We start from the raw sequence: 16,409 nt of genomic DNA on the forward strand, positions 1-16,409 counted from the left end.
CGCGGAATTTCGCATGTAGCTAGAGTTTAGGGCGGGGAAGAAGCCTACCAATTTGGGTGGTCATCGGATAATATTTAGCGGGTAAAATAGACCATATCTTTTTTGTTGAAAAAATTCAACATTTTTCATTAAACCGCGAATATTTTAAATCCCGGTGAAATCACAAAGCCATGACAAGGTTACTTCTGATCTTTACATTGATGTTAAGATCCAAAAAATCGAATATATAGCGAAATATGTGCGATATATATGTCTATCAAAGAAGATATGCTTGAAAGATCTCTTATATATCGAGAACGGCTGAACTTATTTCGACAGTTCTCATTAATTCAGAATGGCCTCTTGGCAGGAAAGAAACAACGTCTAAAAAATCGCATAAAAATATCTCTCTAAAGATGAAAATATTGGATTTGTAACATTTTCTCATATTTTTTCAATTTTGTCATATTTTTGGCATATTTTCATTTTGATTTAAACATTTGGTAATATTTCTACAGCTAACAAAACTAAGTAGTTACGATATCAGGATATTATGTACAGATCGCATTTATGGCCCGATCCTAGGAAATTTTGCATGGGGATAAGATGAGGGTCAGAATAGATGCCTACTCTTTTTGGAGATGATCGTTATATATTTAGGGGTTGAAATGGACCAAAAAACTGCAAAATTGTCAGCAGGTCGTATTTGTCGTCCGATCCTCATGCACATTTGAATGGGGGTTACCGCACATTGCAAAAGCCAAGCAGTTTCGGATGACCATCCAAAAATATTCAATGTGTGAAATAGTTTACCAACTTTTGTAGACTAAATACGAAAATGTCCATTCCAGCGACTTTTTGGAGAATTCACAAATGCAGGAAAGACGCACTTCTGACTATTTCGTTAACGCTGATTTCGTTGAAGAATATAGTCAAATGTCTGTATCTCATATAGATGCGTTTCAGTCAAAAACCAATAATAAATGTTAACATTTTGCCACTTCTGAGATATTATAGGTCTTTCGGAAATATTGGTTCCAGATCTAGGAATACCACTTAAGTGCAACATCTACCAATAAATTGGAAATGAGCAAATTAGTTAAAGTTGCTATTATTCGAAAATTAGAGAACGAAACCTGATGGTTTTCTTTTATTATTTGTCACAATATCTGGTGGAATTCTTTCGAGTATCTCGCCTATATAAACTGTATGGTTTATTATAGTTGTTGTAGTGTATGATAAACCAACCTAGAACCAGAATTCCAGCTCTTGTGGTTCATCCAAATATAAACTGCACCAAATTCAGTACCATTTAGTACTTTTCGTGCACATAAATACACATTTCGAAAACTACCTCCACATCCCAATCCCTAATTCCTCCAGTAATGTTAAGTTCAAATTTCAGGATTCCAGCTCCATCCGTTCCTTCAATATCAAATTGCACTAAATTTAGTACCGTTTACTACCTTTCGTATAAATGACTCTACTCCTCGACCTTGATTTCCATCCCATGATACAAAATGGTATTTAGTACCTTTTAATATTTTTCGTACCGTTTGAATTACGAATTTAAAACAAATCCAGCCTTATCTGACCCCTTCGGACCAAGAGTGACCATCACCCAAAATTTCAAGATTCTAGGTTCAACCGTTTCATCTAGGCGTTGAAGAACCTTTGTTAAACATCATCAAACTGGAAATACATATGCACAATTTTTAGCTACGGAAGATTAAAATATACAGACGAACACAACTTAGTGGTCTATTCTACATTTATCAGAAATAAATCTAGGGGTGTATGCAAAAAACTGAACAAAATTAAAAAAAAAAAAAAAACAAGTAAGCAAAGGCTATAGTCGTGCGGGGCCGACCATGTGATACCCTACAATACTACAATATGTTATGACCAAATCCATTTTATAAGATTCTGCTTTTGAAATTATGATATAGAGTACTGCCAGATATTGCCCTTAGCATTTTGACCATGGACATTTGCAAAATATTTACGCACTCCGTCGTGTTGCTAGTTGTTGTGGTCTATCTTATAGCTAAATATAATGCAATGGTCATCCATATAATGCAATTCTCCCTGTCCTTCACTCTCTTCTCAGGCGTGTCGATTGGCTTCAATTGGCTTAAATATTTTGCGATCATCTCCAAAAATAAGAAGTCCCTCTGTATCTTCAAATTTAGACTCATCTATATGATTTGCTTGTCTATGATATTTGGCTCTATTCGTCAACGAAATCAGCATCAAAAAGCCAGAAGTTGGCCTTTTGTGTATTTCGGATATCGCCTGTAAGTAATGTTGGTATTTTTTTACACAAAAAAGTAGTGGTCCATTCAACCGATGTCCTAAACTCTAATTTCATGCAAGATTTCGTGTCCTTAGGTTTCAATTCGTGACCTTTTTAACGGCTGAAAAATCAGGAACAGACGGACATACATAGCTAGATCGACTCAGCTCGGCGAGAAAGGAAGATCCATATATACTTTCCTATGTGAGAAACCAATATTTCGAGGTGTTACATAATTTTTGGCCCAATCAAACTTATAATACCCCAACACATAGTGTTGTAGGGTATAAAAATAATAGCCTGTTCACCAAACTTATTTTTCTTCCAATCGTAAGGCAAATGGCTGACAAATAGAATTTTTGGTTTCCGTACGTAAATACATAAAAAGAGCTTCTTTCTATAAGCAAATTTTGGTTCACCTAACTCCAACACAAACAAAACGAAATGTCAAAGTAGACAATCAAAAAATATCAATCGTTCATTCGGTATTCGGTATCGTATAGGTTTTTATTCTGACCCTAACCCTGACTCAACACCTAATTTCGTGAGGTTTGCGTCATAATTGTAACGTGTAGCGTGACTTCAAATAAAAAAGTGACAGGCGGACACACATAGCTAAATCGACCCAGCTCGGAGATATAGGTAGATACATATGTAAAATCGTGGGTTTAGAACTAATATTTCGAGGTGACATCACCTAACGTTTGGCGGATTAGGTTGATATTTCCGCCACCCCCATTTACACTTTTATTTGAAATGGAAAATCCAAAACTGGCACCTGAACATAATCCCCACGGTCTCAATCCCCATTGCAATTATAAGGATTATGATCTTTTTTTCGGTGATAATCCACATAATCCAAATAATGTATGACCGTTTGCTGTGTGGACTACGTACAAAAACAATTAATTTTAGAAATATTTGGTTCCCCTAAAACCCGTTCCAAACATATCCAGAGGGAAAGTCTTTGGACATACCTGTTATTATGGGAGTTATGTCCGCTAATTTCCAAAAAATTGCCCAAAAATTGAGATTTTTTCCTTCACCCAAATTTTCATAATTCTTGTAAGTAGCCGGCCTTTGGCCGGGGCTTGAGATCTTCTTCTCTTAGCGTGTCCTGCACCGGCTACCGCGAATTAAAGATTTCTAAAATTAATTATTTTTGTAAATAGTCCATACAGCAAACGGTCATACTCCCCATGAGGGTTGTGTCTGTGTTGGAAGCGGACACGATTCCCACATTATTATGGGGATTATGACCAAAAACAAACCGGGCATAATCCCCATAATAACAATGGGGTTTATGTCCGTGACGATTACGTCCGGGCACCGACACACCACGTCTAAAACCAACGGACGTAATAATGTAAAAAAAAATAATAAATAAACAAATTTAATTTTTGGAAACATAAAACATTTTTGGGTAAAATGAGCTTTTACTCCCAGACGAAAAAAGTAAATGAACTGAAATAAAAACTTGATTGTCTGGGTAGCAATTGCTTGTCTGCCTTAAACAAAAGATTGTGAACAGGCTATAAGACCCCTTTATATTTAAAAAAGAATGGGAAAGGAAAACACCAATCTTTCATTTATTTTTTAATTTACAAAATAAACATTTTTAAAGCACGCATAGATATATTATCTTCGTCAAAAGTCGGACGGAGCCGACTATATGATACCCTACACCACTATGCATATTTAGTAGAGCTCCCGTAACAAAAAGCTTAAGAGCAGTTATAATTTGGTTTCAGAGGGAACTAATGTGTGGGAGGCATATCCAATTTTGAATAGATTTTCAATAAATTTGACGGGGATATTTTAATCTTTTTTACCAAATAACATTGCTATAGAATGCATAAGAAGGATTATGTAAAAAAATATATATCGGAGCCGAGTTCCACAAAATGGAAACGTACGTCCCACAGTTTACTCCATATGGACTGATAATAGCCACTATTTGCACAATAAACCTGAAATCGGATTAAGGATATTTAGGAGCTATATCCAAACCTTAGCCGATCTCGATAAAATTTGGAAAGGATATATGATATCTGGTACCAAATATCATTGTTGTCGAAAGGATATTAAAAATTTAAGGGACTTTAACAACAAATCGGATGAAACATATATATGGGAGCTTCGCTTGCTTTTAGATTCAATTCGGTAATTTAAACTGATGTGGGCCATTTGGTGCACAATTAACTCGAAATTGGTTGAAGATATATATGGGAGCTATATCAAAATCTGAACCGATCTTGATAATATTTGGCAGATGTATTTCTGGGCTGTATCTGATATCTGATACCAAACATCATACTTGTGGGGTGCATATTACGAATGTGGGGGACTTAAACACCAAATCGGATGAAACCTATATATATATATATATATATATATATATATATATATATATATACATATATATACATATATATATACATATATGAACCGACTTTCACTAAATTTGATATACGTGCTTCTAGACTGACTTCGGTTGGATGTGTCAAAAATTCACGTCATTTGGACTAATATTTGCCAATTAACCCGAAATCGGTTGAAGATATATGGGAACTATATCTAAATTTGATCCGATTATCACCAATTTCAATAGGGCCAAACAAAATTTCATCTCAATCGGATAATAAATGCGACCTGCATTTTTTCACAAGAATACATGAACGGACGGAGAGACTGAAATGGATAAATCGACTCAGAAACCTATGGATATATCTCGCTTCCTTCTCTCTTTTACAAGTACAAATGATCACCTTAATTTATAATAAGAATCTCCCGGACATTTGCCCCCTTCCTTAAGGCATTAAACAAAGATTGTTTTGAAACTTCCCATGCATGGAAAAATTAATTCCCGAAATGTTATATTAAATCTATTCTTATGTGAGTTTGAAAGATTTTATTTGGTTCGAGTAGTTGAAAAAATGCAGTTGTGATATTTATTGTCTTTGAATTCAAAAATAAACACGATTTTATAGACATCTTTTCATGGAGATTTGCGTAGGTGTGAACGTTTATATATATATTTTTTTATTAATAATTCATGGATCGAACTTCGCACTTTTCACGTGATGTATGTGGGTTTGTCCTCCACTACTTAAATAGACAACATAATGGTGTCACTTCATATCCAAGGGGAGGAGTGAACAAAACATAATTATGAGTTTTTTAGGGCCCATATATCTTTGGAGTGTAGATTTTATGATAAAAACAAAACATTCCAACATCCATACCCTAACACTTGGCGATATAATTATTTATGTCACTCCATTCTCACCGACGCGTCGATCGTTGTTTCGGCTCTTTAGTTTTCTTAGTATTTTTTTCTGTTCAGTGGAATATGGCTGTCCCGGACAATTTATTTCGGCTTAATGGTCAGAGAAACACTTTGTCTGTCTGTCAGTCATTCAGCCCGTTGAATGAGCCTCTTGATGTGTGTTGGTTGGTCTTTTGGTTGTTACCTTGTAAAACACAATGTGATGAATACTCGAAGCAAAACAAACATGAAAGAATGCATGTCTTTTGCATCCAAAAGTCATTTTTAACAATTGGACACGATATTCGTCGAGATAAAAAACAAAGACATCGTCCATCCATCCGTTGACGTCGTCATAGTCGACGTCGACAACTAAACAAAGATGCTTCCATCCGATAACAATCAGGGTCCATCCACAAGACCAGTTTTAGTGAAGTACAGCATCATCACTCGTTTCATTCCATTTCTTTAGTGGTTATATATTCATTTGTTGGCTTGTTTTTAGCTTTGCTGCTACTCTTCGTATTTTAGTTTCAACTTTTCCCAACAATGTTTGGAAATACGTATATTCCCTTCTCTGCGGCTTGAATGCCAGAGCTTCTCCATATGAGTTAAAGTGATGGTGGTAATGGTGATACCTGGTTTCGGGAAAACTTTAAAAAAGAACGAACTTTTGATGAGAGAATTCATTCTTAACAGAATTGTTTGTGGAGCTTTTACAAATGTTTTGTGGTGTCCCCTTAACCTTTTTGGTTTTAACTGGAACTGTAACATGATCGTTTTACGGCTTTGGTAATTAGTAGTTAGATTTTCTCTGTTCGTTAGCATGTATTATGAGCCTATGGCTAGTTCTTTTTTATTGATTTTTAATTAAAACTATTGTAAAAGGTGTAGAAAGCCAAAATAACTAATTTCCAACCAACAATTTATAACAAACCATTTACATACATAGATTTGACACCTTCTACGGGAACGAAGCTAAAGTGAAACCCGTTTTTACGGAAATCGTGAGCAGTGGCAAAACATTTTACATGGATTGAGATCAAAATGTTCAGCTCCAGGGGATTTCAGCCTTAATGCAAGTCCACGTTTCGATTTAAACGGCCATTTTGTTGCTTTGAATGGCTTAGTATACATGTTTTTTTGTTATAGAAATTTGCCGAGTTTTGCACTAGGAATTTTCAATTTTTCCCTTAGAAAAGCTATCTGGAACAGTGTTACAATAAATTCCAAAAAAAATTAAATTAATTAAATAAAATTAATCGATTCTTCTTGGGATTGACATTACACAATTGGTGGACAATACACATGAAATGGACGAAAATGTATGTAATATATGTCACTAATTTGAATAAGTCTCATCTATGCGGCAAACAAATGAACTATGCAAATTTAATTTTAATTGGACAACAAATGCGACCAGTATTTGGTTTGCATCTATTGCTGACATAAAAAATCTAATTTGATACAATTCCATTGAAAGATGTGAAATAAATCATAAAAAACTGAATACCTTGGGGTGCCGTTATATGACAATATGTTTATGTTTATATGTTAATTTATATAGACAATTTTTTGCCACAGTTGGTAGAATATATTACGAGCTTCGACTATGAAACAATTCCAGCGTTATATGGGAATTTTAGGAAAAGGTTAACCTACGTCTTATCCTTGACATTGTAAGCCAAAAATAAGTACTTTAACCAAAATTCCTCCACTTTTGCCAAGTCCTTCTAATTTTGGGCACCGGTAATATGAATATGATATGCGATTTAGTACGTCGGTGGAGTAGAGTATTTGTAACAAATATTTTACAATAATTTACACAATTGCAATTTGTGAGTAAAGGTGCAAAACATGAAGATTCCTGGTCGTAAGGGATCTGAGGTAATATTAATTTTTTCTGATATATTCGCTTATGTTTGTCTCATCCTACTTGATACTTATATTAACATTCCATGCTGCAACAAAGTCAAACGCCATAATCTTCAATTTTTTTAAAAATGTTATTGAATGAAAGCAAAAAATTTCGGAAATAGCGTCAAATTTTTTGAATAAGTTTAGATTTGTTCGAATTTGTCACCTTTGACATGAATTATCGTGTGAGAGAAGCAAATTTAATATTGATATGGTGTACCTGAAAATGATCGCACTTGCACGATGCTTAGCGGAATTTCATTACACTACTTTAAAAGTTCGTCTAGTCTAGGATTCCCACACATTTTCTGTTATTAACTCTGAAAATTAAACTGAAATTAAACATAGCAATACCCTTACATATATTAAAATACCTCAAACTAAATTCATTAAAAACTATTTTCATAAAATGTTGTGTTGTTCACTAAAGTCGTTTTCTTCTTCTTCAGAGATGAACACCTTACCATATCCAGCTACACATCCCAACTTTAGTTACGAGATTTGTGTTTCAGATATGAATGTTTTTAAGAAGACAATCACAGAAGTGGGCAAGCAACACGCTGAGTTGATCGCATCACTTCATTTATAACGACATTTAGATCAGATGAGACTGCAACTATAAACAACAACAGCAATCAGAATTAATGGTTTTTTATTTCATTTTTTGTTTCCATTCTTCGTTTATGGGTTCTTTATGGGCTTATGCGTATTCGTGGAAATTACCATCTTAAATGTTTCATTGGAATCACTTAAAATAAAATTTACAACAGGTGATGCTCTTGCCTCGTAACGCTTGCACACGTAGACACCTTTCCAGCACATATGGTGGTTCATTGCTGTTTATATGGGTGGGATTTGAGAGAAGTATTTTCCGCCATCAGTTGGAATATCTATTTTTATTAGAAACAGTGGAGGGGAACTGTCCACAAGCACGCCGAGGAAGATATTTTGTAAATCTTTGTGTCTCCACAAAACTAGAGAAATCTTCAGAGTCTGTTGTCTGATGAATGTGAATTTTTGTCGGATGCGACTGTTGAAACCATTAACGCTAAGTGTGTTCGAAATACAATGTGTTTTACGTAATAAATTAAATCAAAACAAATTTGAATAGGTTGGCCGGTGAAAGACATTCCGGCGATAAAAGCACAAATAGAAACGAACCAAATGCAGAGATAAGAAACTTTGTCAATGCCTTCGATGAAATTGTCGTATTTTATATTTTGTATTTTGCCCCGTTCCGTATCAAGCTAATTTATTTATTAAATTCCCTATATGCAAATATACTATAGTGCTATAGTGTGCCACGTTTGCCAGCTGACTTTTGATACTTTCAGTAATTAATTGCGCTAGACTATAAGAAATTAATGGATTGTGTGGGCAGCCGGCTAAAATCTTGAATCTAAATCAATAGTACAACAAGGCGACATGGTCGATCATTATGACCGAAAGGATTAGGATATATTTTTAGGACTTAAGAGTTTACATTCAGATTTATTACTATTTCTATCAACTGAAAAGATGACTATAAATATTTCTCTACCATAATTTAGTATTGAAAAGGCTTTCGTACATCTAAATCTGCAATTTAGCGGCAATATACGTTTGGAAAATATTCAAGATACTTGTACGAAAATGTGTTAAACATTAAGTACCACTAATAAGGGACAATCATAAGGCTGTAGCACTAATAAGGGACAAACATAAGGCTGTGGAACGAACTAATTGAAACCCTGCCCCCTCTGATTATTTAGTAAGGTTGATTTTCCCAACAAATTAATAAGTAAATTATAATGTGAACTCTACACCAAAAAATATGAATGTATTGCCGCAGAATTTTTGTAAGCAAATACTTCTCGTAGAAATTTATCAGGATAATTACGAAAACTGTATTAGGGCGAATAAAGAAAGGACCAACTCTATTACACATACATCTTTATTAGGCAATAGGAATAGGGGAAATAATGTTCAGCATTATTATCTCCAGCTTTGTATTGTGATTTAAATGTTGGCGATGTATTCCACGGTTTTGTCGTAAATATTTGACATATTGTTAAACAGGATTATTGATTTTTTTCTAGTGCTGTTATTGCTGTAATCTTTTGAGCTCATTTCTCTAAAAGAATCACTATGCTTGACAAATGTATCACATTTTAAATGATCGCCTGTATCACACCACCTATATCCAGTAAATTTTACTTATTAGTACATTTTCTGTAGTTTGAAGGTTTCGTTCACCAAATCGGTAGACGTTTCTGCATCAAATGAGCTGTAATTTTAAATTCGTAAAGTTTAAAAATCATGATAAATCAAGTGTTTAGTTTTATCCACCACACGATTGAGGGCATGAGGAGGACAGTCAACTATAACTTCTCTTTTAAGACCACAACCTTAAGATGGGTGTCAATTATTTTGCCATCAGTTTATCGCACCACAAAATATTCTTTGGGGACATACACAGTAAAAGTTTATGCCGATTAATGATAGATCATTGAAAGTAGCACAGACGTTTACATAATTCATCATTTCATTTTGCATTTTTCTACCAATAATATCCCACGGAATTAGCTCTAATTTCCAGTTCTGTGATATCATTGGTTTTGTGATACTATTGATTCACCGACGTAGATAGAAATGCAAATTTATCTGACTACAAATATATATATATATACAAATTTATCTGACTACGTCGTGTTTTGTTTTTCTTTAGGCATAGAAACCATACGAGGGCGGTTCGGAAACTTCTTAGCGTATCAATTAAAGAGAATAGTTAGTTTTTCAAAAAATATTTTTAGTTTTCAATATAATCTCCTGAAACTTCAAACACTCAGGCCAACGCCATTAGCAATTCTAACCCTTGATTAAATTAGTTTTCCGTCCTCAAAATAGCAATTTCCGTCCTTGACAGCAATGATTTTTTTTTAGATTTTAGCAATTATTAAAACACTCTTGTGCGCTGTTTTCTTTTGTGTTGTAAGCCAGGACGTTTTTCTCGAATTTGTACAATAATTGATCCAAAAGGTTGCAATAGTACTCTGAATTTATTGTTTTACCCTTTTGCAGATAGCCATTCAATAAAATACCTTTGAAGTCCCAAAAAAACCGTTGACATAACCTTACCGATTGAATTGTCCAAACAAGCTTGAGATATGTTCATTTACATGCGTTTTTGGTCGACTGTTAACAAGTGCGGCACCCATCTTGCAGAAAGCTTTTCCATCTGTAGTTCCTTATGCAAAATTAAATGGACACGATCATTTGAGATGTCCATGATATTTGCAATTTCACGCAATTTTATTCGTCGATCATTTAATACCATATCATGCACTTTGGCTACAATTTGTGTTGTTGTTGCTGTTTTTGGACTTCCACTATGAAACACGTAGTTCAATGCTTGTACGACGTTTTAATTATGCAACCCAATCTTTTACTGTCGCATATGAAGGAGTACTTTCACCCAACACATTCATTATATTATTATGCATTTCTTGTCCCGATAAACCTTTTTATACCCTCCACCATGGTTTGGAGGGTATATTAAGTTTGTCACACCTCGAAACATGGATTTTAGACCTCACAAAGTATATATATTCTTGATCAGCATAAAATTCTATGTCGATTTAGCGATGTCCATCCATCTATTCGTCTGTCCGTCAGTGGAAATCACTCTAGCTTCCGAACGAAATGAAGTAGGTTGATAAAATTTTACTCAAAATTATATTATGACTGCAGGACTTTTGGTATTGAAAATGGTCCACGTTTTGGTATAGCCTTCATATAATGGTACCTCCCGATATTCGGTTTTTAGATTATTTTACCGACATTATTCATTAAATTGTTTCCAATTTGGTATTTCAAGTTCGTAATGGATAATACAGCCTTCAGGTCCACATTTTGGTATAGCCCCAATATAATGGTACCACCATATATTGGAAATTTTGATGATTTTAGCTACATCATTTACCGATTTTTTTTTCAATTTTCGCATTAAAATATTGCATTGGCTCATGACAAAAGTTGCCTATGCAGGTCCACGTTGTCGTATACATGCGGCTACATTCGGTATTTTTAAGATTTTAACAGAATTTATTTTTTTTAAAAATTGCCAAATTCGTTCCAAGTGGTGGAGGGTATTCAAAGTTCGGCCCGTACGAATTTATAGCTTTATTTCGTGTTGCCGGTCAGTAGTTTTTGTCTATTATGCATATCTTTCAAAGCATAATTATTCACAGATATGACTGACAAAAGTGTTCTCGTACTGGCCGATTAAAAGTGTTTTAATAAACCTGTTCCTATGTTTAAGACGTGGGCTTCAATATTTAAGCCATGAGCTTCAAATGTGTGGATGTGCTATACAAATCCATTAAAAAGTATATATCAATCTTATCCCCATGCAAGGGATCAACCTAATTTTTAGTATTGTAAAAATTTTAGCAAAATTTTCCAGTCAAATGAGCAGTAATTTGTAATTTGCTGTATTTTGTACAACTCATAATTGAGGGCAGAATGATTTAAGAATAGCCAAAGTTAATTACTCTTTTAAACCCACTAGCACCTCAAATTGTGCGTTAGAAAGTCCTCATAAGTCGTCCTAAACATGTCGGTCTGTTTGTCAGCCAAGAGGTGGACTTAAGGGGTACTATTACATGGAGAAAATTCTAAAATTTGTACATATGTTGAAATACACATTTTTAGCCAATTCCTTTGGAATATGTGGCGAAGACCTTCGAAATGGTAAAGTCAGAAGGTACCTTTATATGGGCACTACTCCGAAACATCGACCTACATTGAAAACTTTCTTCTGCCCCTTATAATTCAAGATGACAAATAGAGGCCAAATCAAAAATTTATTGAAATTAATTTGAAAAATAAGGCTAAAATATAAAAATATTTGAAACACAAAATGCATATTTGAAACATGGTTGTACATATAACCCATAAAACTATATAAAATTTGAAACTCTATTGTAAATTCTACGAAGTATAAAACAAAATAAATGAGGCCCTCTGTGTATATAAGGCTATGCATAATGGACTCTAAAACTTTGGCCTGAGAACTCAAAATCGTTTTTGGGATTTTGATCTACTAAACGAATACAATCACCTCCACTCAGAATTACCCAACCCCCTGATTGGATCTAGCACATTGTATTTCTCGCTAGTCGACCAGTCTGCCGTATCTCGTACAGTACCTTCATTTTTAGTATCTTGAAGGCTTCGGAATCCGCATAGTCTGCATATTGAAGTGCCTCTTCATGTTCGGCATTTCACTGATTGCAATTCAGAATTCAGAATTCAAAACATAAATACAATAAACAAGTAAAAAAGCAGTAAGTTCGGCCGTGCCGAACTTTGAATACCCTCCACGAACGAATTTGACAATTTTCGAAAAAATGCACAGATCAAGCATGTCAAACTAAGAAAAATTTCACGTGATTTAAAAAATTAAAAATAGTTTTATTCACCTCATAATTGAGGGCAGAATGATTTCAAAATTGTCAAATATAATTACTCTTTTACACCCATTATGGGAATTAATTTTATTTGCCATTTAAATTGTGCGTTTGAGACCCCATAAAGTCCATATTTTTCATCATAGTATAATTCAATGACGATTAAAAAAATGTTAAGTCCTCTACTATTTTCTAATATTTGTAATTTGTTCATGTTTTTACAATTTCCGACTCTATGAGTTCCAAGTATGTATATATTTGGGGCTGCTTTCAAGCAAATATATATTTGGATGCAAACATATTATGCTTGGTTCGAAGTATATATATGTTTGCAACATTGTTTGGGTTCAAACATATTTTTATGTTAGAACATATTTTTTTAACGGATGAGAGAAAATTTTTGTGATTCAGAGCGTAACAATAGCGCTCTCGAACATTTTATAACAAAGGGCTGTTTGTATAGTGCAGCAGTAGATGCAAAAACGATGACAAGGGGGGGTGAAAACTTTGTTCTTTCTGCGTGGCTAAACGCGGCTAGTGCGGTTGTAAGATTTAGAAGATTTTCTAAACGAATTTTAGTTTTATTTAATTCTTTGATTCCTCTTCTATTGAGCTTACGATCTCGTCACTTGGGTAAACAACGTTTTTGTGTCATAGAAGTTATTTTTAAAATAACTTCTGGGGAGAATATCCCAGAAAAAAAACAAGCGTATCCCGAACAAACAGTGTTGTTTGTTCCATATATATTAAATATATATACTTCGATACAAACATATATATATTTATTTCGAAGCATATATATACTTGCTTCCAAGCATATTTTTACTTACATCTAAGCATATACATGCTTGGATCAATCATATATGTGTTTGTATTGAAGTATATATATGCTTACATCCAAATGCACGCATAACTTTACCTGCATCCATATATATCCACGCATAACTTAACCTGCATCCAAGCATATACATAAACTTGCATCTAAGCATATATTTACTTGTAGTACCGAAACATATTATATGCTTGAGACTGTAGCAAACATATATATGTTTTCTGCAAAATATGTTTGGAGACATATGTTAGAGAGGCAATTTTTTCCCTCCGTGCAGTTTGACATTTCGCAGTTTTTTTCACATAGTTGTACATCCCAAACCTACGTTCCAAACCAATAATTTCTTGGGGTTTACAAATTCACTAGAATACAAAATTTTCTTTTTTGACCGCACATTGTTTGGGAAAGTTGACTTGGGGCACACTAATCTGGGGACTAAACTTAAATAAATGTATATGTGGACAATTATCTGTAAGATGGTCTCTACCCCAGACTAGGTTAAATACAATTGTTTAGCCAAATCAATTGATGAATGTGGTCAAAACCAAGTTGGGCTCAACTCCGGCAATTGAAAATTTTATGAGAAGCGGTTTACTACTCCCTTAGAAACAAAGGGCCAAAAATAAGAGAAAAGTGGTCAAGACCCCGAAAATAGCTTAAATCATATGATAATTATACCAAAGCGTTATCATTCACTGAAAGGATGGTTTCTTCTCAAATTAACACCATTTGCCGAAGATAGTATGAAAACAAGTAAGAAATAGCTATAGTCGTGCGGGCCGACCATGTGATACCCTACACAGAAAGAACAAGTAAAAAACATTAAGTTCGGCCGGGCCAAACTTTTAATACCCTCCACCATAGGGTGAAAGAAACATTAGAAGAAATGTGGCAAAAACCATTAAAATGCCGATTATGGGGAGGTACCGTTATATGGGGGCTATACCAAAACGTGGACCTATAATTACAATGTTTCGCCACCGGAGCTGGAACCCATTATGACCTACAAATACCAATTTTTAGACAAATCAGTGAAAAAATGTGGCAAAAACCATTAAAATGCCGATTATGGGGAGGTACCGTTATATGGGGGCTATACCAAAACGTGGACCTATAATTACAATGTTTCGCCACCGGAGCTGGAACCCATTATGACCCACAAATACCAATTTTTAGACAACTCAGTGAAAAAATGTGGCAAAAACCATCAAAATACCGAATATCGGGAGGTACCGTTATATGGGGGCTATATCAAATCATGGACCCATGCATGCAATGTTTCGCCACCGAAGCTGGAACCAATTATGACCCTCCCTGAAAAAATGTGGCAAAAATCATCAAAATAACGAATATCGGGAGGTACCGTTATATGGGGACTATACCAGAACGTGGACCGATATATCTCATTTTCAATACCAACCATCCTAGACACAATGCAAATAGCTCTGCTAAATTTTGGAGCTCTACGTCAAATAATGTGGGCTGTATCGTGATTTCAACAGACAGACAGACAGACGGACAGACGGACAGACAGACAGACGGACAGACAGACAGACAGACAGACAGACAGACAGACAGACAGACGGACATCGTTAAATCGACTTAGAATTTTATGCTGATTATGAATATATGTACTTTATGGGGTCTAAAACGAATATTTAGGGATGTTACAAACGGAATGACAAAGTTAATATACCCTCCTTTCCAAGGTGGAGGGTATAAAAATGCTTCGTTGTATCAATGAACCGGTTTCGTTGATTTTTTTCATTGATGCAATGAAACGCTTCCTTAATATAATAAATTTTTTGTTCATGCAATGAAAACTTACGTGGCTTTTAAATTCAATGATTTTTGTGTGATTTGATTTTGTATGAAACGGATTTCATTAATGTTACGAAACTACTTATTTTTACAAAATTCAGTAAAAAAATGTGAATATATAAAATATACATAATAGCGCTGTCTAATACAAACAAATACGCAACCAAAGTATTTACAATTAGTGGGAAAATTGTGATGATCGTTATATTTAAATTTGTGCTCCAATTTAATGAAGCAGTTTCATGAAATGGATGAAACGTTACGTTATGGCGTTCGTTCTTAGACCAAACAAATGATACATGGAAAATTTTTTGTTCATAAAAATACATGGGCAGACGGTCAGACTTGCTGACATGCATAAACCGACTCAGAACGTGTTTTTATAAAGATCATCCAAAAAATAGGGTTTATCTCGCGTATTTCTACCTGTTACAAACAAATGAACAACGACAAATTACCCACTACCACAGTGTGGTGTAGGTATTAAGAAGTAAAAAAAGCAAAGTTCGGCCGGACCGAGCTTTTAATGCCGTTCACCATTTTCATTTCACGGAATCAAGGAAGAATTTTCATTATATTAATGAACAATTTCGTTAATTTTACATAAATGAAACTCAGTGAAACTTTTTTCATTTGTTCAATGAACCTCTACGTTGGTTCAAAATCAATAACAAATTTCATTGACGGAACGTAGAATTTCATTAATGGTATGAAGCTTTTTCTTTCAGTGTACAACACTACAATATGTTAGAAGCCGCCTTATGTTCAAATCCATTTTGGAGGATTTCGCTTTGAAATGATGTCATAGAGCACTGCTCAGATATTACCATTAGTTTTTTGAACAGG

Source organism: Musca domestica, unplaced genomic scaffold (assembly GCF_030504385.1).
Source record: "Musca domestica strain aabys unplaced genomic scaffold, Musca_domestica.polishedcontigs.V.1.1 6, whole genome shotgun sequence".
NCBI classification, from domain to species: Eukaryota; Metazoa; Arthropoda; class Insecta; order Diptera; family Muscidae; genus Musca; species Musca domestica.